This window comes from Carcharodon carcharias, chromosome 15 (assembly GCF_017639515.1).
Source record: "Carcharodon carcharias isolate sCarCar2 chromosome 15, sCarCar2.pri, whole genome shotgun sequence".
NCBI classification, from domain to species: domain Eukaryota; kingdom Metazoa; phylum Chordata; class Chondrichthyes; order Lamniformes; family Lamnidae; genus Carcharodon; species Carcharodon carcharias.
Window position 1 is genome coordinate 98,868,979 of NC_054481.1, and position 23,302 is coordinate 98,892,280.

The following is a 23,302-nucleotide window of genomic DNA, read 5'->3' on the forward strand; positions in this document are numbered from 1 at the left end:
ACAAGCGCAGAGGCAGCTGGCCATTTAAATTTAATTTAACACAGTGCCAGAGCACGGAGGCAGGCCTTCTGCACTCGCTCCAGGGTCAGCAGGCCTGCCTTCTAATCCAGCCTGTGCCACCAGCCTGCTGGTAGCTATTTTCAAAGATCGGGTTCGGGATTCTCCTGACCCAGGAGCAAAAATCTGAGCCTATGCGTACCTGGCAAATCCCTCCTAGTATTCCAAGTCTGGGCGGGGATTTAGTGCTAGAAACGGGGGTCCCCCGCACCAGTTGAGGAACCGATGGAAACCCTCATTCCTTCCATGGGGAGAGGCCTGACCCAATTTAAGTTTCCTCAAGCACTTAACTGGCCAGCCTTGGGCCTTCCACACAACCAAGCTCCCAGTGGGACGGGAATCCCATCCCTGAGAGATGCCGGCCAATCAGAGACCGGTAGCTCTCTATTGCCAGCAGTGCCACCGGGAGAGGTGGCTGTTGCCAAGAAAGTTTCAAGGCTCAGTTCGAGGAGGTGAGTTAGAGGAGGGGATGGGGGTGATTTTGAAGGGGTAGCCAAAAAGGATGGTCAGGGGTTTGGTGGCAAGAGCAGAGGCTGGCTTTCGGCAGCCCCCCCACCCCCTTTCCGATGCCTGGTCCCTCGACCGGGCAGCCAGTGCTTGAAAACGAGGCTCCTCCCCCTAAGAGGTCGCAGGCAAATATGACAGGGTTGGCTGGGTGGCCTTCAGGCGGCATGAGAGAGCCTTGCAAGTCACATTAAATCCCTGAGCTGAGGGATAATTTCTCTTTAATAAGTGGCTCATTAATGATTCTAATTGACATCCCACTGCTGGCAGGCTAATTGACATGTCGGGCCCTTCCCACCCCCAGCTTAATTGAGAACAGTTTTCCTGATGCCAGGACTCCAATGCGATACTCTTACCCGATTCTCCTAACAGCCCCCCCACCCCCACCCGCACCCCCTCCACCATCATGTCCGCTCTGTCAGACTCCATTAAATTCCACCTGTGGTTTCCCCAGTTTCACAAAGTTAGAATAATTTGTTTTGACTTAAAGTTTTCCCTTTTAACTTTACTTCTGACATTAAACTGGAGATATTTTTATATCGGTCACAGACTCCTGGCAGTGGCACTTTTGGTTAATTCTTTGAAAGAATAAAAATCGCTGACCAGGATGAGATCGAAGATTAAGGGGATTGGGAATGGACAGCAATGATTAAATAGTTTGTGTGACTGTGATCCAGTCTTTCTGCATATCTTTCTTTTTTTGTGTGTTTATAATGTCTGTTTGACTGTAGGTTGATGTCCATGCTTTCGAAATCGGTTACTTTTCACAGTAGAAACACTGAATCAATTTAGAGTGGAAAAAAATGAGTCCCCTTTCCTAATCAGATTGTTGGAGAAAGGCTTCAGCTCTGTTTTTAGCCATGACCACAATTTTCTGCCTCAGCGATCACAGCAAGACCAAATAATAACAACAACAATTTACAATTCTTTAGCACCTTTAACAAAGTGAAATGTTCTAAGGACTTAAGAATAGCTAATGAGTCCTAATTATTTCAACAGTGGATTAAAAGTCTCTTTCTTGAGAGTAGCTTGATAATACAGAAATTGAGCAATGCTGAAAAAAGAGATATGCTGCCAAAGCTTTTCATCTTGCACTCATCAGGACAAGACTTTCAAGATTTGGTATTCTTGTGAATCTGTCCTGATGACTGCAAAATGAAAAACTTCGACAACATGTCTCTGTTTTCAGCAATACTCAAGTCTTTTTCCTTCTTAAGCTTCCCAGCTGTTCTCCCTGCTCGACCCACAGCCTCCTCAGCTGTAGCCTGCCTTTCTCAATACTTTTATTATTCTTCTGTGGGATGTAATCATCGTTGGATTGGCCAGCATTTGTTGTTCATCCTTAACTGTCCATGAGAAGATGGTGGTGAGTCACCTTCTTGAGTCACTTGGAATCCATTTGGTGTAGGTACACCCATCTGGTGTAGGAAAGGAGTTCCAGGTTTTTGACTCAGTGACAGTGAAGGGACAGTGATATATTTTTGCCGCTTCTTGAGACTCCAGAAGTACCTCAACCCGTTCCACTCATTTGGCTCCTTCTCCGTGCCCTCAAATCACCAGCCTGCTGATTTGTAGGTCTTTGCTCAACAGTATGTAAGCAATAAGGATAGTAGCATGATGGTAATGTTACTGGGCTGACAAACCAGACACATGTTCTAGAGGCATGAGTTCAAATTTCACCACAGCAGCTGAGGGGATTTAAATTTAATTAATAATTCTGGAATAAAATATTAGCCTTATTAAGAATGATCATGAAGCTCACTGTTTCACCAATGCCCTTCAGTGGAGGCTTCTGTGATCCTTATTTGGTCTGCCTATGCATGAATCCAGATCCACAGCAATGTAATTGACTCTTATCTGGCCTCTGAAATGGACTAGCAAACCCTACAGACAAAAGCAATATCTACAGTACATGGACTGCAGTGGTTCAAGATGGTAGCTTGCCACCACCTTTTCAAGGGTGATTAGGAATGAACAATAAATGCTGCCCTTGCCAGTGACAGCCACCACCCAAGAATATATTTTTTTTTAAAAATAGCAAAAGCTGTATTAGCTGCATTCAACCGTTCTTTAAATTGAGGGCAGCCTGTACGGAACAAGGTTGCGTACAGGCTGGTTGCCTAACAACTCCCTGAAACTTTCTCATTTTAGGAATGACATTGCTATGATCAAACTTACCAAACCTGCAACCTTGAATGACAAGGTCAAGCCTGCCTGCATTCCTCCTGCTGGTGACATCTATGGAAATGGTTATCCCTGCTACTGGATGGGGCACATTGTTTAGTAAGTAGCCTACATTTCTTTTCAAATCTTTGCGGTACTGTTCAAACAGAAAGAAAGTAAACGTATAATCAAACTGATGATGATGTCACATTTACCTGAGAATTACTTTGTTCAATTGAGTTTTTGGCATTCTGTCTCATTTGTTGCATTTATCATTGTCTTCTCACTGATTCACCCAGTGTCCTGAAATTAACTGGTTAAGGGTAGGGACCATCCACTGAAACATCGGGAAGAACCTTTCCACACAGTAGCCCCTTCCAAGTAGGATTTGCACCCACTGATATGAAATGACCCCCTCCCCAGCTAGTGCTCTCTTTACAGATTAGTTTAAAAACTCCCAAGCTACTACAAGGGGTTGGTTAGTTCAAAAATAAAAACAAAAAACTGCGGATGCTGGAAATCCAAAACAAAAACAGAATTACCTGGAAAAACTCAGCACGAGGACTCGAAACGTCAACTCTTTTCTTCTCCGCCGATGCTGCCAGACCTGCTGAGTTTTTCATTGGTTAGTTCAGTTGGCTAGATGACTTGAGTGTGATATAGATAATACCAAAAGTGAAGGTTCAATTACTGCACTAGCTGAGGTACTTCTTGGTGTCTTCACCCCTGCCTTGTCCCATAATAATATCATGGCAACCCTTGGACAATGAGGACACCACATAGAGAAAAAATGCAATCAGTGAAGAGAAACATAAATAGCAGCCAAGGCCATGATTCCTTTGATTCCACTAGTTGAGAATCCAGTACCAAGGTTAGTAGATCAACCTCCAGCAAAGACTTTCGAGAAACTTCCTTTTCAAAATATAACATATGTTGAATCTAATGTATCATTATTTTTAGATGTTACTGATAAAAGAGGGATCTTGATATGTACACAGGGTGATATTTTGAAGTTGCAGGAGGCTATGTTTTATGGAAAAGATGCTCCGTCCACCTTCCTTTACCTTTACATTAGGGGATTCTTAACCAGCTGTAATATTCATAAGCCACACATTGTTTTAGTGGTTAAGCCACTTCCTATTGAGCTATATAGACCAAGAAAGCTGCAGTTTGATTCTCGGTGTGCGCTGAGTTAATTTTGGCCTAGTAGAGTAGCAATAAGAATACAATAACTAGTTTCCATGCCTTTGGGTCAGGAAGGATTAAAATCATCCATGGTTCCCATTGCTCAATGACATATGTCAGAAAACACAGGTATGTGGATGAGGGCTTAAGGTCAGATTGAGTTCAGCTATACTGGCCTCACGATTTCCCACGTCACAGCTGTGAAAAGTCCAACAGTGATCCATAGGTTGTGAAGAGCTTGGGAAGGTACTGAAGTCTGATAAAGTGCTATATAAATGGAAGTTATATTTTTCTTTCTTTCTGATATGATCACAGTTGGCATGGTCACTTGATTGAGTTACACTATGTTGTCCCAACACTCTGAAACCGAGTCCCAAAGCCAGCCTTTCTAAGACTAAAAGGAGAATTAAAGAGCATACTATGAACTCAATTTATGTGTGCCTGGTGAAAAATTTATGTCTGTCATACAAGACTTTAACTCTGGCTTAACTGCCACACACAGTTAGCAATTTGAAGCCAAAGTAGCTATAGCCTGAATTTAGTAATTCAGCTAAACTGAACTCACTGCACTGAGTATAGTCAGTCAAGGCAAGAGTGCCTGGATTCACTCAAGTCTTCTCACCTGTGAAATTCATATCAGATGGGAAAACCTTACACCATTTTCCTCTGTGCCCTATAATGCATTTTAATGAGTTTGTGGTTCGAGTGCAGAGCTTGCACTCTGTGAGTACATATTGGGGATTCAGGTGTGGAATCCAATATACTCTGTGGGGTTAATCGTCCATTGATTTTAATGGATGGAATATCTCATGGGACATCCTAACTTCCAGTCCCGAAAACGCTTCCAGCCACATAGCTAAGTGCTGGGAATAGAACTTTGTAAAACCTACCTTTGCATGTAGCAGGAACTACAAACTGTTTTTCAATGACAGGTATCCAGGTTTGTTAAGGAAATCTTCCTCAAAGTGAGGAAGTTCATTCCCAGGGATGACCTTATATTAATTGTAAAGTCAGAATATAGGAACAGGAGTAAGCCATCCAACCTCTTGAAACTGCGCTGCCATTCTATTGGATCATGGTTGATCTGTACGATAATAATGACTATTATTCACATGTGAACCTTGGGTCTGAATGTTTGCTCCCAGATCAGGAACACAGAGGAGAGACAATTCCTGGGTCTACAAAACTGACCCAGGAAAAAGTGCCCCAGAAGTTTGGATTTTAGTTCCAAGGATGGGGGCGGAGGAGGTGGGGGGGTGGGGGTGGGTGGTGATTGGGTACGGGCGAAAATGACAGACATGGTGGGCAATCCTGGAAAGAGTTCGGAGGCTGCTGGGTGCGGAGGCGGGCTGAGTGCAAGGCCTGCCTTGGTGCTCTGGTACTTTGTCAAAGATATCAGAGAATTAATAAAACAAAAAACACCCCACCAGCCCTCACCACACACTTCCCATACCCCATCCATGCAACTCATGTCCACCACCCACCCTGATTGCCCCTCATACCTTCCATGTGAATCTATGCCCCTCTACCCAACCCCATAGTCTTTTATAGCCCTTCTGCCATCTTAAGCCCCTCTACCCACACCCATGGCCCTTTATATCATCTATGCCAACTTAGTGCCAATTCATACCAATCCATGCTTCCCCCACCCACCACCCTTTTCCCTTACACTTAACTTGCCAATTGATCTGGTATCCACCATGGGAAAGACCACAAGACCCATGCTGAAATTAAATAAAATTCAGAATCATAGAATTGTTAGTGGAGAATGAGGCCATTCAGTCCATCATGTCTGCACTGGCTCTCTGAGCTTTTTAACTTAGTGACACTCTGATGCCTTTTCCCCATAACCCTGCACATTGTTTCTATTTAAATAATCATCTAATGCCCTCTTGAATGCTTCAGTTGAACCTGCCTCCACCACACTTCCAGGAAGTGCGTTCCAAACCCTTATTTCCCCCTGTGTAAAAAATTTTTTTCTCACCTCACATTTGCTTCTTTCGCAAAATACTTTAAAACTATGCCCTTTGGTTCTTGATCCATTTATGAGCAGAAACAGTTTGTCCCCATCTACTCTGTGCAGACCCCTCAAGATTTTGAAAATTTCTATCAAGTCTCCTCTTAGCCTTCTCCTCTCCAAGTAAAACAATCCCAACTTCTCTAATCTTTCCCCATAACTGAAGTGTCTCATCTCTGGAACCATTCTTGTAAACCTCTTCTGCACTCTCTCCAATGGGTTCATATCCTTCCTATAGTGTGGCGCCCAGAGCTGTACACAATACTCCAGCTGAGGTCTAACCAATGTCTCACATAAGCTCATCATAACCTCCCTGCTCTTAGACTCTATGCCCCTATTAATGAAGCCGGAAACACTGTACGCTTTAGAAACAGCTCTCTCTACCTGTCCTGCCACCTTTAATGACTTATATACATAGACACCCAGGTCTCTCTGCTCCTGCACAGCCTTTAGAATAGTATCCTTTATTTTATACTGTCTCTCCATGTTCTTTGTACCACAGTGTATCACCTCATACTTCTCTGCATTGAACTTCATCTGCCACCTATCTGCCCACTCCACCAATGTGTCAATGTCTTTCTGAAGTTCTACACTGTCCTCCTCACAGTTTACAATTCTCCAAAATTTTGTGTCATCCACAAACTTTGAAATTGTCCCCTGCACCCAAGATCTACATCATTTATATATATATATCAGGAAAAGCAAGAGTCCCAATACTGACCCCTGGGAAACTCCACTACAAACCTTCTTCCAGCCCGAAAAATACCCATTAACCATTACTCTCTGTTTCCTATCCTTCAGCCAATTATGCATCCACGTTGCTACTGTCCCTTTTATTCCATGACCTATAACTTTCCTCACAGTGTTGTGTGGCACTGTATCGAATGCCTTTTGGAAGTCCATGCACGCCACATCAATGGCCTTGCCCTCATCAACCATCTCTGTTACCTCTTCAAAAAACTCCAGCAAGTTTGTAGGACATGATTTTCCTTTAACAAATCCATGCTATCTCTGCCGAATCAATCCACATTTTTCCATGTGACCATTAATTCTATCCTGAATAATTGTTTCTAGAAGTTTCCCCATCACCGAAGTTAAACTGACTGGTCTGTAATTGCAGGGCAGGTCTTTACAACCTTCTCTGAACAAGGGCAATTTGCAATTCTCCAGTCCTCCGGCACCTCCCCCAAATCCAGGGAACATTGAAAGATTATTGCCAGTTCCTCTGCAATTTCCACTCTCACTTCCTTCAATATTCTTCAATATTCAGTCCCAGTGCCTTATCAACTTTAAGTACCGACAGCTTATCCAATGCCTCCTTCTTATCAATTTTAAACCCTTCTAGTGACTGAGTTTCCTCCTCTGTAACCCTGGTCTGGGCAGCATCTGCCTCGTAGGTAAAGCCAGATGCAAAATATTCATGTAACACCTCAGCCATGCCTCTTGCCTCTATGTGTAAATCCCCTTTTTGGTCCCTAATCGGCCCTACTCCTCCTTTTACCACTCTTTTACTATTGATGTGCTTATAGAATACTTTGGGATTTCCTTTTATATTAGCTGCCAGTCTTTTTTCATAATCCCTCTTTGCTTCTCGTATTTGCTTTCTCACATCCCTTCTGAACGTTCTGTATTCAGCTTGGTCCTCAATTGTATTTGCTACCTGACACATGTCGTAAAAACACTTTTTCTTCTCTATCTTAATTTCTATCTCCTTTGTCATCCAGGGAGCTCTGGATTTGTTTGTCCTACCCTTCCCTTTTGAGGGAACATACCTTGGTTGTGCCCAAACTATCTCCTCTTTGAAGGTAGCCCATTGTTCAGCTAGTGTTTTTGCTCCCAACTTTTGGTTCCAGTCTATCCGGCCCAGCTCCGTTCTTGCCCCACTGTCTATCAGTCGATTATTCTTAATCTGGATTGACCAATATCATTTTCCACCGTCATCCTAAACCTTATAATATGATGGTCACTGTCCCCTAAATGTTCCCCCACTGTCATTGATCTACTTGGCCCATCTCATTCCCAAGAACCAGGTCTAGCAATGCATCATTTCTTGTTGGACTGGACACATACTGCTGTAGGAAATTCTCCTGAACACAATCTAAGAACACTTGTACCTCACTGCCCTTACACTACCACTATGCCAGCTTATCTACAGGTAATTAAAGTCCCCCATTATAACTACTCACTGATGTTTACACCTCTCTGTAATTTCCTTGCATATTTGTTCCTCTTTATCTTTCCCACTAGCTTCTTGCACCCTTCTTATTCCTTAGCTTTAGCCAAATTGATTCTGTCCTTGAATCCTCTGACACATCCTCTTTCTCCAGTACTGCAATACTATCCTTAACCAAACATGCCACCCCTCCTTTTTTCCCTTTCCTATCTTTCCTGAATACCTTGTAATCAGGAATATTGTCATTGGTACCAATGTAGAGTGAGAGTTCAGGAGATAAAACAGTGAGAGTTCAGGAGATAAAACTGCGAGAGTTCAGGAGATAAAACAGCGAGTGTTCAGGAGATAAAACAGCGAGAGTTCAGGGGATAAAACAGCGAGAGCTCAAGAGATAAATTAGCGAGAGTTCAGGGGTAAAACAGCACGAGTGGAGAGACAGTCAGGAGATTGAAAACAATACAAGTATAGAAAGGTAAATTCTTAAGCATATAAATTCACTATTTAAAAAAAAATTCTCTTTGATAAAGCCTATTTACCACATTTACCTTTCTTTAATCCCTTATGAAAACCAGCATTTGTATTCATAACCTCACTTCAATGAGTTTATAACCGTTTAAAAGAGCTGTAAATCAAATTGTGAAATGGCAGGCACCCTACTGTGATAATGCATGATCGTGAAATCAGTCCGTAGCAGTTACACAGTGACAGAAGTCCTCAGGCTTATTTCAACAGACAGAGTAAAATAGCAAGCATTGTTTTTTTTTAATACCGCAGACAGTTTTTTCAAAGATTCAAAGGGCAAGATATTTAAATACCTTGGCAACTTGACAATTCTTTTGACAGTTCTTTTGATAGTTTTCTTGACCAGTCCCAATGAGTTTATGCACTTTTTACACACATTCATGTCTAATTTTATCAATTCCAAACAGCACCTTACCTCTTCCAATGGGCATCTGGCCTCTCCAAAACGTGTCCCAGGGACATACCCAAAAGGGTACCTGTAGTAACTATAGTTCTGATAAACATAGGACTGTAGCATGAAGAATAATCCTGTGTTATAAGATCATATCATCTGTATAAACCAAAGAGTTAGCAGCGCAGGGAACCTCTAGGAGAGAGTTCTTCTTCGGTTATAGAGTTGGATGCACACATGTAGCTGCTGCTGCTATCTTGTAAATAAAGCTCAATATTTCCACCAAGAAAAATTGCCTGGAAAATCAAATCTATAATAAACTGGTGACAAGGATAAATCAGATCTGGTGCTATCCCTCGCCCAGGGATTTTGAGTATCTAAGATAATCAAAAAGAAAAGAAGATATACTCATCCGAGATGCCACAGTTTGGCAGAATCAATCCCTTTGAACTAGCCACAGACGACTTGTCTCAATATATAGAATGTTTTGCGTTCTAATTTCAAGCCAATGAAATCACAAAGAGTCCCAGGGGAGACCATTGCTACCCACATGGCGAAAGTAAAACAACTAACAGAATATTGTGATTTTGGTGAAACTCGGAATGATATGCTCAGGGATCGTTTGGTCTGTGGCGTGCAAAAGGATGCTATTCAGTGAAGATTGCTGACTGAAGTGGATCTTGATTTTAAGAAAATGTTGGAAATAGTGCTTGTGATGAAAAGTGCTGTAAGGGACTCATGCGATTCAAGGTGCGCAGGATGGTGCCGTTTTCCTAGCTGGGCGGGAACAGTCAGCCGAAAGTGGTGCAAAAAGCCAGGAATCTGCCACAAAGCAGGAAACAGCCTCCGCTAACTGAAAATTTAGAGGAAACAGCTAGCAGCAAATTCGTAAGCTAATTTTTCTTGACATGGAAACAATCATACTCCTAACAATTGGCAATTTAAAAAAGAGGGAGTGTTGTTTTTATCACAAAAGTGGGCGCAAATTGAAGCATTGAAAAGTGAGATTAAAACAGGCTTCCAGGCAACAAACAAAGTCCAATGAAGTATACAGTGTGGAAAAGCCAGGAACATCCAATTCTGACATTTATTCCTTATTCAACGTGAAAGTTTGGAAGACAGAGCCAATTATTGTCACAGTGTAAGTGAATGGTAAACCCTTAAAAATGGAAGTAGACACTGGTGCTTCTACCACCGTGGTAGGGGAACACACTTTTGGATATTTAAATAAAGGTGCTCAACAAGTAAATTTGGAACAAACCTCTGCCAAGTTGAAAACGTACACAGGCGAAGAAATCCAGATAAAAGGTATCTCCAGAGTAACTGTTTATTATAGATACCAAACAGTACAACTACCAGTGGTGGTGGTAGAAAGGGAAGGACCAAGCCTTCTAGGTCATAATGGTTGAAAGGGATTAAATTAAACTAGTCTGAAATCTTCCAGTTGTGAACAGGAGGACTGCCAGAGCTGCTAAAAAAATGACACCGTCTTCAGGGATGAACTGGGAAAAATCAAAAGCCAAGGTTTACGTGGACCCAGAAGCAACTCCTCGCTTCTTGAAAGCAAGACTGGTGCCATACACTTTGGGAGAGAAGGTTTGGCGCTGAGTTGAACTGGCTAGAGAGGTTGGGTGTCATAAAAGCGGTTCAGTTCTCAGAGTGGGCAGTACCTATAGTCCCTGTCCTAAAACCAGATCAGACCTTCTGGATCTGTGGGGACTATAAACTAATGGTCAACAAAGCAGCCAAGCTGGACAGGTACACCATTCCCAAGATTGAAGACCTCTATGCCAAACCAGCAGGAGGGATAACGCATACAAAGCTTGACATGAGTCACATGTATCATCAACTGGAAATGGATGATGCCTCCCAAGAATTTGTGACCATAAACACCCACAAAGGGTTATACCAATGCACACACCAGCCCTTTGGTGTTTTCTCGGCCTGTACCATTTTTTAAAGGACGTTGGAGAGCTTGCTACAGGACTACCTCAAGTTGTGGTCTACCTGAACGATGTACTAATAACTGAATTCACAGAAAAGGAACACTTGGCTAATCTTGAGGAAGTCCTGAAACGATCTTTAGAAGCAGGAGTGTGGCTAAAGAAGGAAAAATGCACTTTTCAGGCAAATGAAATAATTTATTTGGGCCACCGGGTAGATGCCCAAGGGTTACACCCTGTCGAAGAGACAGTTATAGCAAAAGGAGAGGCACCTGCACCTAAGAACGTCTCTGAACTTAAATCATTTTTAGGGATGGTAAATTATTATGGCTGATATCTACTAAATTTATCAACGGTTCTAGTCCCCCTACATTTACTGCTAAAGAAAAACTAGTATTGGGTTTGGAAGTCACCCCAAGAAGAAGCTTTCATGAAATTAAAACAACTCTTGCACTCTTCAAATTTGTTAGTGCACTACGACCCGACAAAGGAATTGGTGCTAACCTGTGATGCGGTCCTCTATGGAGTGGGAGTGGTACTATCTTACAAGATGGACGACAGTACAGACAGGCCAATAGGCTATGCATCCAGGACACTTACCGCAGCTGAAAAAGGATATTCTCAGGTTGAAAAGGAAAGTCTGTCGATTATTTCTGGTGTAAAAAAATTCCACTAATAAGTGTTGGGCGACATTTCATGATAGTATCAGACCACAAACCACTTTTGGGTTTGCTTAGTGAGGTAAAGGCCATCCCTCCCCAAGTTTTTGCATGAATTCAAAGATGGGCCCTAATTTTAGTGGCATATGAATACACTTATGTGCATGGGCCAGGGATATAGCCAATGCCGATACCCTAAGTCGCCTTCCTTTGCAAGAGGACAATGACCATGTCCCAATTCCCCAAGAGATCGCATTAGTGATGAATTTCCTGGATTCCTCACCAGTCTGTGCCAGGCAGATAAGAAACTGGATGAATCATGATCCAGTTCTGTTTCGATTGAGAGACCAAGTGTTACATAGATGGTCCCAGGAACCAGTCTCTGATGAATTGAAGCCATTTTTCAACCAAAGACACAAAATGGGCAATAAGGATGGTATTCTATTGTGGGGTGCATGAATAGTAGTTCTTTCACAAGGAAGGGAACCACTCTTAGTAGTTACACAGTGTCCATCCAGGAACCTCAAGAATGAAGACAATAGCGCAAAGTTATCTTTGGTGGCCGGGAATGAATGGCAATATTGAGAAGGTAGTTAACCACAGTGTGTAATGCCAACTGATACAAAAGTTGCTGGTGACAGCCCCATTACGCCCATGGAAGTGGTCTTGTTGACCCTGGGTGAGATTGCACGTAGATTACGTCAGTTCTTTTCTTGGAACCATGACCACTGATTATAGATGCTCATTCCAAGTGGTTAGGCATTTATGAGGCCGCCAACGTCAGGTGCTACTACAAAAAAATTATGCCAAAGCTTTTCTATCTATCCATGGATTGCCAGGAGTAATCACCTCAGATAATGGTACTGCGCTGAAATTCGCACTGAATTTCAAAGATTTGTCAGCATCAATGGAATCAACCACGTGAAGACTGCAACATACCGTCCGTCATCTAATGAACTGGCAGAAAGAGCAGTACAAACTTTTAAGGCAGGAATGAAAAAGTTAACAGGTGAATCGTTGGAAACTAAACTTGCTCATTTCCTATTTCACTAGTGAACAATCCCCCCACACTACGACAGGTGCAACACCTGCCGAGTTACTGACTTTGAACATCGTCTTCGAACAAGACTGAGCCTGATACTTCCCAATTTGGAGGGGAAAATGGAGAAAAGTCAAAGAAACCAAAAAGCAACTCACAATTTGTGTAGGTGTGAGTGACATTTTACTGTTGGAGAAGCAGTATATGTAAGGAATTTCAGTGGAGGACCGAAGTGGTTTCCTGGTAAAGTAAGCACTGTGACCAGACCATTGTCATACCACATGGGAGTGGAGGGCCGGATCAGCCATAAGCATGTGGATCATTTGAGAAGAAGGGAGATACCTCAACAAAATGATGTTCCATCTGTAACCATTACTGAATCTGTGGTTCCTGTTGAAGTTGCTCGACCAAGGATAGACATGCATGGTGTCTCTGTCAGAGTGGAAGACATTGAACTTCCTATGCCTAATGAGGTACCTGATGTTAATGCAGTTCCAGAGAATGTGGTTCCTGCCAAAGAATCAGAAGCCATGGAGCTACGACGTTCCACACGGATCAGGGAACCACCTGAAAGACTGAACTTATCATTTCGTGACCTGTGTAAATATTGTAATGTAATGAGATAAATATCCTTGTAAATAAAAAATGTAAAGAAAAGCTAAAGAGGTTGAAATATAGTAATTATAGTTCTAATAAACGTAGGACTGTATCTTTAAGAATAATCCTGTGTTGTAAGATCACATGATCTGTGTAAACCAATGAGTTATCAGCATGGGGAACCTCTAGGAGAGAGTTCTTCTTTAGTTATAGAGTTAGATGCACACACGTATCTGCTGTTGCTGTGTGGTAAATAAAGTTTAATGTTTCCATCAAGAAAAGTTGCCTCTATAACAAAATCAACTCTATAATAGTATCGTACCTCTCCAAAGCACTCTGGCAGCTTTAGACCTTGTCCTACCAGGTCTAAAGTGCACAAGTCGTGTTTTGGATATTCCACTAGCCAAAATCGGATCTGACTGAGGCAGCTGCACTTTTAACTTGTGTAGTTGCCTCCGTGAACCATGGATGTGCACACATTAGAACCTGCCGTCATTCCCACCCCACCCCCGCAAAATGGCAGAGGCTGGGTTTGGGTTGAGACTCCTGGATCTGGGCCTGAATAGATTAGGCCCAAATTCCCTAGCATTTAGAAGAATGAGAGGTGATCTCATTGAAATATTGCAAATTCTTAAGGGGTTCGGCAAGGCAGATGTTAGGAGGATGTTTCCCCTGGCTGCAGAGTGTAGAACTAAGGGTCACAAGCTCAGCCATTATAGTCTGAGTGAGGAGAATTTTCTTCATTCAGAGGGTTGTGAATCTTTGGAATTCTTTACCCCAAAGAACTGGAGAGACTCTGTCACTAAGTATATTCAAGGCAGTGATTTGATAGATTTTTGTATACTAAGAAAAATAAGGGATATTGGGATATGCCAAAAAGTGGAATTGAGTTAAAAAATCAGCCATGATTTTATTGAAGTCCACTTGAAAGACTGAGTGGCCTACACCTGCTTCCATCTCTTATGTCCTTATGTTCTTGATCATCTCAGAATAATGTTCTTACTTTGCTTTATAACCTTTGTGCTATTACCCGATTCTTACTAAGGCCTTTTAATATAATCTCTGATGTGGTGTTATTGCTGCTTTCATACTACAGCAAACAGTCTTGTTGTAATATACTGGAATGTATAATGTAAGCCTGCAGGTCCATCAGGAGTATGTGAGTGTACGTATCTCAATATTTTCCCCATGCCCAGCTTTAAGTATTATGTTCCTCTGACCACTATGTTGTGAACGTCATTATTTCTTACAGATTTCATTTTCCTAATTAATGTATATTTATGTTTGGAATTCTGCAGCCAGCGGGCCACTCGCCAGAAAGCTGCAACAGGTCTTCTGCCAATCGTTGACCATCAGATCTGCCAACAAAGTGACTGTTGGGGTAACAACGTGAAGACGACCATGGTTTGCGCTGGAGGGTATGAGCAGTCTGGATGTAATGTAAGTAATTTCTACATAATTTAGTTTAAAATGCTTTGTATGGATTTGTGGTTTGAGAGAAGAAGGGCTAACAGTTCTGGGAAACTAGTCACTTTTTAAGCTGTGGATCAGTGGGTAGCACTTTTGCCTCTGAATCCAAAGGTTGTGGGTTCCAGTCCCACTCCAAACACTTAGGCAGAAAAATAGTTTAACATTCCAGTGCAGTAGTGAAACCCTCTCAAACAGTTTTGTTTTGATTAATTGTGTTCTTTGATAGGTAATCCCTCTCTCACTGTTTGCATCAAATATCTTTCTTTCTCTTGTAATCTTTCCAACCTTTCTCTGTTTTCTAATTACTACATTGGCCATTGTTCCCTTCAACTCATTTCTCTTTTTACCTCTAAGTTCCAAATACCCTGTCCTACATAATTTCCCTCCTGTCTGCATTGTCACTATTTTGAAGCCAGGACTCATATAGCAGTCTCCTACCCTATTTCTGCAAGCATCTCGATTGAATCTGAGTCCAAGTCCAGGAGCTGAAAGGTCAACTATAGCTCCCGATCCCGCTATGTCTTTAGACGTAAATAGAATTTCTGTGTCTTCCTGTCTGCCTGCCTGGCCACCCATATTGTGTGTATATATAATTTGTGCATGTGTGAACGGACACTGGATCTAGGTTAATGTTATGGAGAATTTTCCCCATCTTTGAAATTACAAAAATGGGCTAACAGTTGAAAGGGTAGACCTGTATTGGGCTTGTAGGTCTTATTAAATCTTGGTTGAGATTACAGTTTAGGAAGGGTTTAACAATGATATTTGTGGCTAATGTTGCTACGGCTAACCTGTTTTCTCCTTATTTTAATTCAGGGGGACTCCAGTGGTCCTTTGAATTGTCAAGGTGCTGATGGATTGTGGTATGCTTATGGTGTAGTCAGCTTTGGGTCATCTTTGGGCTGCAACACTCTGATGAAACCCACTGTCTTCACCCGAGTATCTGCCTTCAATTCCTGGATAGATTCGGTGAGCAAAATATTAAACAGGAGGGAGCTGTGACAAAAATAGTGCAATTCTGGCTTGTTTAGCTTCGTGGAGGCTCCTTTAATTCAGTCGCTAATCACAAGGAGTTTAAACACAAACTCGCTACGGTCAGAATCTTGCCCCAATCTTCATTCAATACAAATGTTGTGTGGTCAATTTGTTGTCTGCAAAGTTTGAGGGAGGAGTCGAGCTACTTTTGAACAAACACATTCTGTGTGGCTTTTTTTAGTTATGGGTTGGATAGTCAGTTATTTCCAAGTGAGGTCGACAGCACAGCCCAGATAACTGTGTTCAGCGATATTTAAGGAACTGGGTGATTAAAACCTTAAGTTTGGAACATCCAAAAGCTATAGTTCAGACCAGCATAGCTCCCACAGTGAAATACACGAAAGTAAGAATTCTTGAACAAGCTATTTAAAAAACTGCTTAATAATTAGATTCTTTTACTGCCTTCCTTTTAAGGGCTGGATAGTCTGTAAAAATATATTGTACATACTTGTGTAAACGTTGATCTCGTGTAAAAATCGACCACATAAATTTTGACCTGAAGAAACGTAGGGTGGGATTTTCCAGCCCCGCCCGCTGCCAGGATTGTCTGGTCCTGCTGAAAGTCAATGGACTTTGGCTGGGCCATCGGATCTCCGGCGACGAGTTCCGCCATGAAGGGGCCGGAAAATCCCGGCCAAAATTTTTCATTTACCTCGCGTAAAAACCTGCTTTTGTTTTTCGGGGATCAAGGACCAAGAATTTCAGAACCAAAAGCGTAATCCGGGAAATGTCAACCATTCGGTTTCATTGTAACTGTATAAATACTAATAACAATAAGCGTTCTAAATAAATGCTTAAAACATTCTAAATTTAAGTTTTTAGTTATCCAGATCATTAAAGTGATCATATTGTGAATGACAAATCATGTTATCATTATTAAATACTTACCAGTAATTATTACAGTTCACTAATTTAAAGGCAGACACAGGAAACTTTAGATTGTCCACCTGCCAATTGTCACAATCTCACTGAAAACATTACCTATGACTCTCGGCCTAAAAAAGATTACTTTCAGAATTTTGATTTTTACATGAGTGTAAATGGTATATTTATTATATATCACTTATTTACTCAATTGTTCACTTTTTGTTAAACAAATTCATTTGATAGTTTAGATCTAAAATGAGGTTTGATGATGTCATGCTCCATCGCTTGTCAAACATGGGAGGGAGATCCTGTGGAGGCCTAGAATAATTCCAATTGCTAAAATACTTAGAAGAATAATTGTTACATTCACTATCTTTGGCATAATATCATAAATTTATGTAGATATCAAGGATAGCGAAGAAAACCACTGAGCGCAACCTACCTATTCCAGTGATCAAAAATATGAGATGAAAAATTGAAAGTAAGAAAGATAGAAAGATCCAAAACGTTAACAGAGGCAAGAACACTTCCATCTTGTTCTAAGAATGTTGGGAAGTAGTCAGTAATGTGAAAAATCTTCAGCTGAGTTTTGGATTTCATCCCATTTTTCTACGCTTTTTCTCTCATTTACACCTGAAAGCACAGAGTTGTACTCAATGTTCCAATGGTCATGGCAGCTCCGTTCCAAGTGGTCATCCTTCATATTTGACCCTAGTCAGTGGATGATTTCATTATGTAGAGGATCACAATGCACAGTGTTATGGAATAGCAGAACAGGGGTTGCATCAACCCTTCTGTTGCATTCCCGATCTCAGCATTGCTGCTGTGGAGAGCTGCTGAGCAGAGGACAAAAGTTTTCCCCACGGCTGCCAGGATAAAGCAGAAGAAAGGCCATGGACTGCTGGGATTCCATCCTGGGCAGCTTCAGTGGGACCCGAGCACAGGTTACATGCCAACACTCTCAGCCTCAGCTGCTTTATAACTTAAGCGAAGTAGAGATAAAAACAGAAAGTATCAGCCCTTCAAACTGCTGTTCTGAGCCTGTCTGTTTCTTTCATCAATGTAACTAACATCTCCTCCTATGTCCTTCATTTTCAGATAATGACCAGTAATTGAAAGATGGACAACAGCATTTCAAGATCTCCTAACCATGAATTTAGAACTAAGTAAACTGAATTAATAGAACAATAAAACTGATCACTGTGGTTATTTTGTCCCTGGAAAATGCCTCATTGCATCTGCATCAATCGCATTCATCATCATAAGAGAAACCTGTTGATTGGTTCACTAATTTCCCTACTCTGGCATTGTGCATTTCAGCACCTCCTCGTCACACCCATCCTTTTCCCAACCCCACTTTACTGCCACCTAGCACACCTGGGATTTGATTCCCTTTCGCTGTGCTCCTGGAGTATATGTTCAAATAACTGCCTCGGCAAAGCATTCATTGAGGTGTCAGTTTGGCTTTGAAATGGCATTTACACCTAGGAGTCAGAAGGTTATGGGGGTATAACACCCACTGCAGGATTTGATCACAAAACCTAGGCTGACACTCCATTGCAGCATTGAGAGAGGGCTGCACAGTCAGAGATGCCATCTTTTTAACAGAAGCTTGAACTGGTTGCTCACTTGCCTGTTTAAGTGGATATCAAAGATCCAATGGCATCAGGGGGAGGTGGTGGCATAATGGTATTGTCACTGGACTAGTATTACAGAGACTTGGAATAATGCTCTGGGGGCCCAGATTGGAATCCCACTACGGCAGATGGTGAAATTTGAATTAAATAATCTGATGATGACCACAAAACCATTGCTGAGTGTCATAAAAAGCCATCTGGTTCACTAAGGTCCTTTAGGAAAGCAAATCTGCCGTCCTTACGTCCTTCCTTGGTCTGGCCTACATGTGACCCACAGCAACACTTGGAAGAGGCAAGGTTTGATCAGGGATAGTCAGCATAGCTTTGTCAGAGGGAGGTCATGCCTAACAAATTTGATTGAATTTTTGAGGAGGTGACCAGGTGTGTGGATGAGGGTAGTGCAGTTGATGTAGTCTATAGGGATTTCAGCAAAGCCTTTGACAAGGTCCCACATGGGAGACTTATAAAGAAGGCAAATACACATGGGATACAGGGTAATTTGATAAGGTGGATTCAAAATTGACTTAGCTGTAGGAGACAGAGGGTGATGGCAGAAGGATGCTTTAGTGACTGGGAAGCCAGTGTTCTGTGGCATACCACAGAGAACTGTTCTCGGTCCCCTATTATTGGTCATTTATATAAACAACATAGATGACTATGTGGGGGATAGGATTAGTAAGTTTGCGGATGATACAAAGATTGGCCGGGTGGTTAATAGTGAGGTTGAGTGTCTTGGGCTACAGGAAGATATGGACGGGATAGTAAAATGGGCAGATAAGTGGCAGATGGAATTTAACCCTGAAAAGTGTGAGGTGGTACACTTTAGAAGGAGTAATCTGACAAGGAAGTATTCAATGAATGGCATGACGCTCGGAAATTCTGAGGAACAAAGGGGCCTTGGCGTGTGTGTCTGTAGATCTCTGAAGACGGAGGGGCATGTTAGTAGTGTGGTGAAAAAGGCATATGACACTTGTCTTTATCAATCAAGGCATAGATTACAAAAATAAGGGAGGTCATGTTGGAGTTGTATAGAACCTTGGTGAGGCCACAGCTGGAGTACTGTGTGCAGTTCTGGTCACCACATAATAGGAAGGATGAGATTGCACTGGAGGGGGTGCAGAGGAGATTTACCAGGATGTTGCCTGGGATGAAACATTTAAGTTATGAAGAGAGGTTGGATAGATTTGGGTTGTTTTTGTTGGAGCAGAGAAGACTGAGTGGCGACCTGATCGAGGTGTACAAGATTATGAGGGGCATGGACAGGGTGGATAGGGAGCAGCTTTTCCCCTTAGCTGCAGGGTCAGTCATGAGGCAACATAAGTTCAAGGTGAGGGGCAGGAGGTTTAGGGGGAATGTGAGGAAAACTTTTTTACCTAGAGGGTGGTGACAGTCTGTAATGCACTGCCTGGGAGGGTGGTGGAGGCGGGTTGCCTCACATCCTTTAAAAAGTACCTGGATGAGCACTTGGCACGTCATAACATCAAAGACTATGGGCCAAGTGCTGGTAAATGGGATTAGGTAGATAATTCAGGTGTTTCTCACATGTCGGTGCAGACTCGACAGGCCGAAGGGCCTTTTCTGCACTGTGTGATTCTGTGATTCTGAATGTGGTTATCTCTTAAATGGGCAATAAGTGCTGGCCTAGCCAGTGATGCCCACATCCCATGAACGAAAAAAAATATTTGCAGAAGTGTCCTGGTTTGTTCATTTATCCATCAGCCAACAGAACTAAGAGGAAGAAAAAGGGGTGGAATCATCCCTGCCTGCTGGGGACAGGCGTGCTTGGCGGCATCAGTGGTCAATATGGCAAGAAGGCCAAAAATTGGTTTCATGATGTTGTGAAACCAGGTTGCAATCGTCTCCTTCGCCTGTCAATGGCAGGCCACGTTTCCCACCATCGGACATTGGAAGCCTCATTGTAATAAATCTGCATGTCCTTATAAGGCAAGCCCGCTGGACTCATCCACACCCCCTGCCGCCCCACCCTACTGGATTGTCTGACCACGTTGGCATGATTGCACAACGATGTGTTTCACAACAGCATCTATAAGGCGTGCACTTCGCAGGCTGCACTTTGAGAGGAACTTGGGGGTGAGCGCACAGTAATGTTACAGAGCGCTTGCGAGGGACATCTGTTGAGGTGTGTTGGGGGGTGTGGGCAAAGGCTGCCCTGCGATTGAGGTGACATGGTGGGGGAGCGGCAAAGACGGCCTTGTGTTTGAGGCAAATTTGGGGGGGTGGTGACGCAAAGGCAGCCCTGCAGTTGAAGGTAGCGCACAAGCAAATGTTGGGGGGGGCGGGGTTGTGAGGGGCAAGGGAAGCAGCCACGCATTCAGGACACCTTGTATAAAGTGACTGTTGTTCTGCAGCTGAGACAGTTCCAGCACAGACACATTGATATGATTGAAGTCGGGCCTCTGCATATCCACCCTTTCAAGCCATGCAGAGGCATCAAAGTGCCACCTAGTGCTCCAGAGCTTTGCACCCTTCACAGGCTGCAAACTAAAGAGCATTTGAGTGGACTGCAGAACAGTTAGATGACTGGGAACATTGTACAATCTCCTTGCTAAAGCTGACTGCGGAGTAGTCACTGATGGAGATGCTCACAGCCCCTTGCAATGTCATCATACTGGTTTGGACCAGTCTCCCCCATGGTTCAAGCTAACAGTACAGCCTTGCAGTGTGTGTTAGGAGAATGCTTGCACCTGAGCTGAGAGCACAGCATGCAGTCCAATGGGCAAAGCTGCCGCCAATCGGTCAGGTGGAGTGGGGTGGAGGAAAGTGGAGTTTCGGGCAGACATTCATCGTACTCACAGAGTCATAGAGGCCCATATCACAGGAAAAGGCCCTTCGACCCATCGAGTCTGTACCAGTCAAACAAGTACCTAACTTTTCTAATCTCATTTTCCAATACTAGGCCCATGGCTTTATATGCCATGGCATCGCAAATGCACATCCAAATACTTCTTAAATGTTATGAGGTTTTCTTCCTCTACCACCCTTTCAGGCAGTGAATTCCAGATTCCCATCACCTTCTGGGTGAAAAAGTTCTTCCTCACATCCCCTCTAAACCTCCTGCCTCTTACCTTAAATCTGTAAATGCATAAAATGCTGGTTAGGCCACAGATAGATTATTGCTGCAGTTCTTGAATCCGCATTCTAGGAAGGATGTGATTGCATTAGAGAGAATGCAGAGGAGATTTACTAGGATGTTGCCTGGGCTGGAGAATTTTAGTTATGAGGAGAGATTGGACAGAATGGGGTTATTTTCCTAGGTGCAGAGGAGATTGAGGGGGGACATGATTGAAATTATGAGAGGCATAGATAAGATAAACAGGATTGAAATTATGAGAGGCATAGATAAGATAAACAGGAAGGAACATTTCCCCTTGGTGGAGGGATCACTAGGTAGGGGGCATAGATTTAAGGTAAGGGGCAGGAGGTTTAGAGGGGATGTGAGGAAGAATTTTTTTACCCAGAGGGTGGTAGGAATCTGGAACTCACTGCCTGAAAGGGTGGTAGAGGCAGAAACATTCATAACATTTAATAAGTATTTGGATGTGCACTTGCGATGCCATGGCATACAAGGCTATGGGCCTAGCACTGGAAAATGGGATTAGAATCATTAGCTACTTATTTGACCGGTGCAGACTCGATCAGCCGAAGAGCCTTTTTCTGTGCTGGAGACCTCTATGACGCTATGACAGTGTGACTTCTGCCTCCCGCCAACTAGAAAGGCATCAGGAACAATTGTGCATGGGCCAATGGCCTCATGCAACTGTTCCTGATGTCTTTCTGGTTGGCAGGAGGCAGGAGTTACAGTGCTCATAGCCTTTCACAACCTCAGAGAGCGCTTTACAGGCAATGAAGCATTTTTTTGAAGTGTTAGTCATTTGTAATGTAGTGAAAACAAAGGAACTGATCGTTTATCTAACTTCTTGTTTGTGACATCTTACTGTGTGCTGGTAAGGAGATATAATCATTCTCATAATGTTTTTGTAATTTATTGTAAAATAGAATAATAGTGGGATGGGTCTATGTGTGAGAGAGATTTAATTGTATTAGACATCTAGTCTGATTGCTTTGATTTAAGAAGAGAGGGTAGGTTTGAAATGTTAATTAGATAAACATGGGGATGTCAACATAGGTGTCAAGGGAACATTTGCATTTTGAAATAAACTAGACTAGATTCTTTTCAAAGGTGGGTTGAAATGGGTCACCTAGCCAGGTGAGGTTTAGAAACAGTGTGTTTACTTTTTCCAAAAGTTACTGGTAAAACTTAGTGCTATGAGAGAGTTTTATTATCAGGGAGATAAAGTCCAAAGAAAAAAGTGAAACAATGGGTATTTGCATTCAAAGAGGAAGGTATGTATAAAGGAGAAGGGCTGTGTGTGAGGGAAGGCATTTTAAGATCTTACCAGTGTGTGAAAAGCCTTCAGCGTCTATGCCTCAAACTGCTGTCTTCAAAGGACTGAAGTTAAGAAAACTCACTCAGATGTCGACTCGTTCAGGGTATCATGTTTCTTTATCTGGGTCTTTTAAAATCTATGTGTCTTACTGTTGCCTTAATGAAGTGTAACTGGGATTTAGATTGAGTAGGGGATTTAGAAGTTATCATAGTAGTAATTTGTAGATCTAAGTGTGTATTTAAAATCATTTATATTATTAATAAATGTTTAATCTAGTTTTATAAAAACCTATAAGACTTGGTGGTCTTATTACTGCTGAATATTAGGCATGTACCTCAAAATTTATACAAATTGAAAATTAGCTGTGACAGTTTTTTCAAGTTTCCTTTGGGGTTTGAACAGCCCGGCATCTACAATCTGCTGTGTCGTAACATAGTTGGGGGCTCTTTGCGTGATATATTTGAAATTCCTTGATTTTTTGTTTGGAGTTGTTGAATCTTAAGGTTACGTGTACAAGAAGCACTTTGAATTTAAGAGTTGGTGTGAGATTTTTTGTAGTGGTGAGGCTACAATATGGCTTTGGTAGTTGCTCAGGCTTTGTTTGCAGGGTTGAACTTATAACTTTGGCTGGTTT

The 23,302-nt window shown here is 42.4% G+C and overlaps 1 pseudogene; it reads left to right on the forward strand.

Moving 5' to 3' along the window:
- The window catches only part of LOC121288430, a 33,958-nt pseudogene extending 16,173 nt beyond the window's left edge, over positions 1-17,785 (forward strand).
- Positions 17,786-23,302: the final 5,517 nt, after the last annotated feature.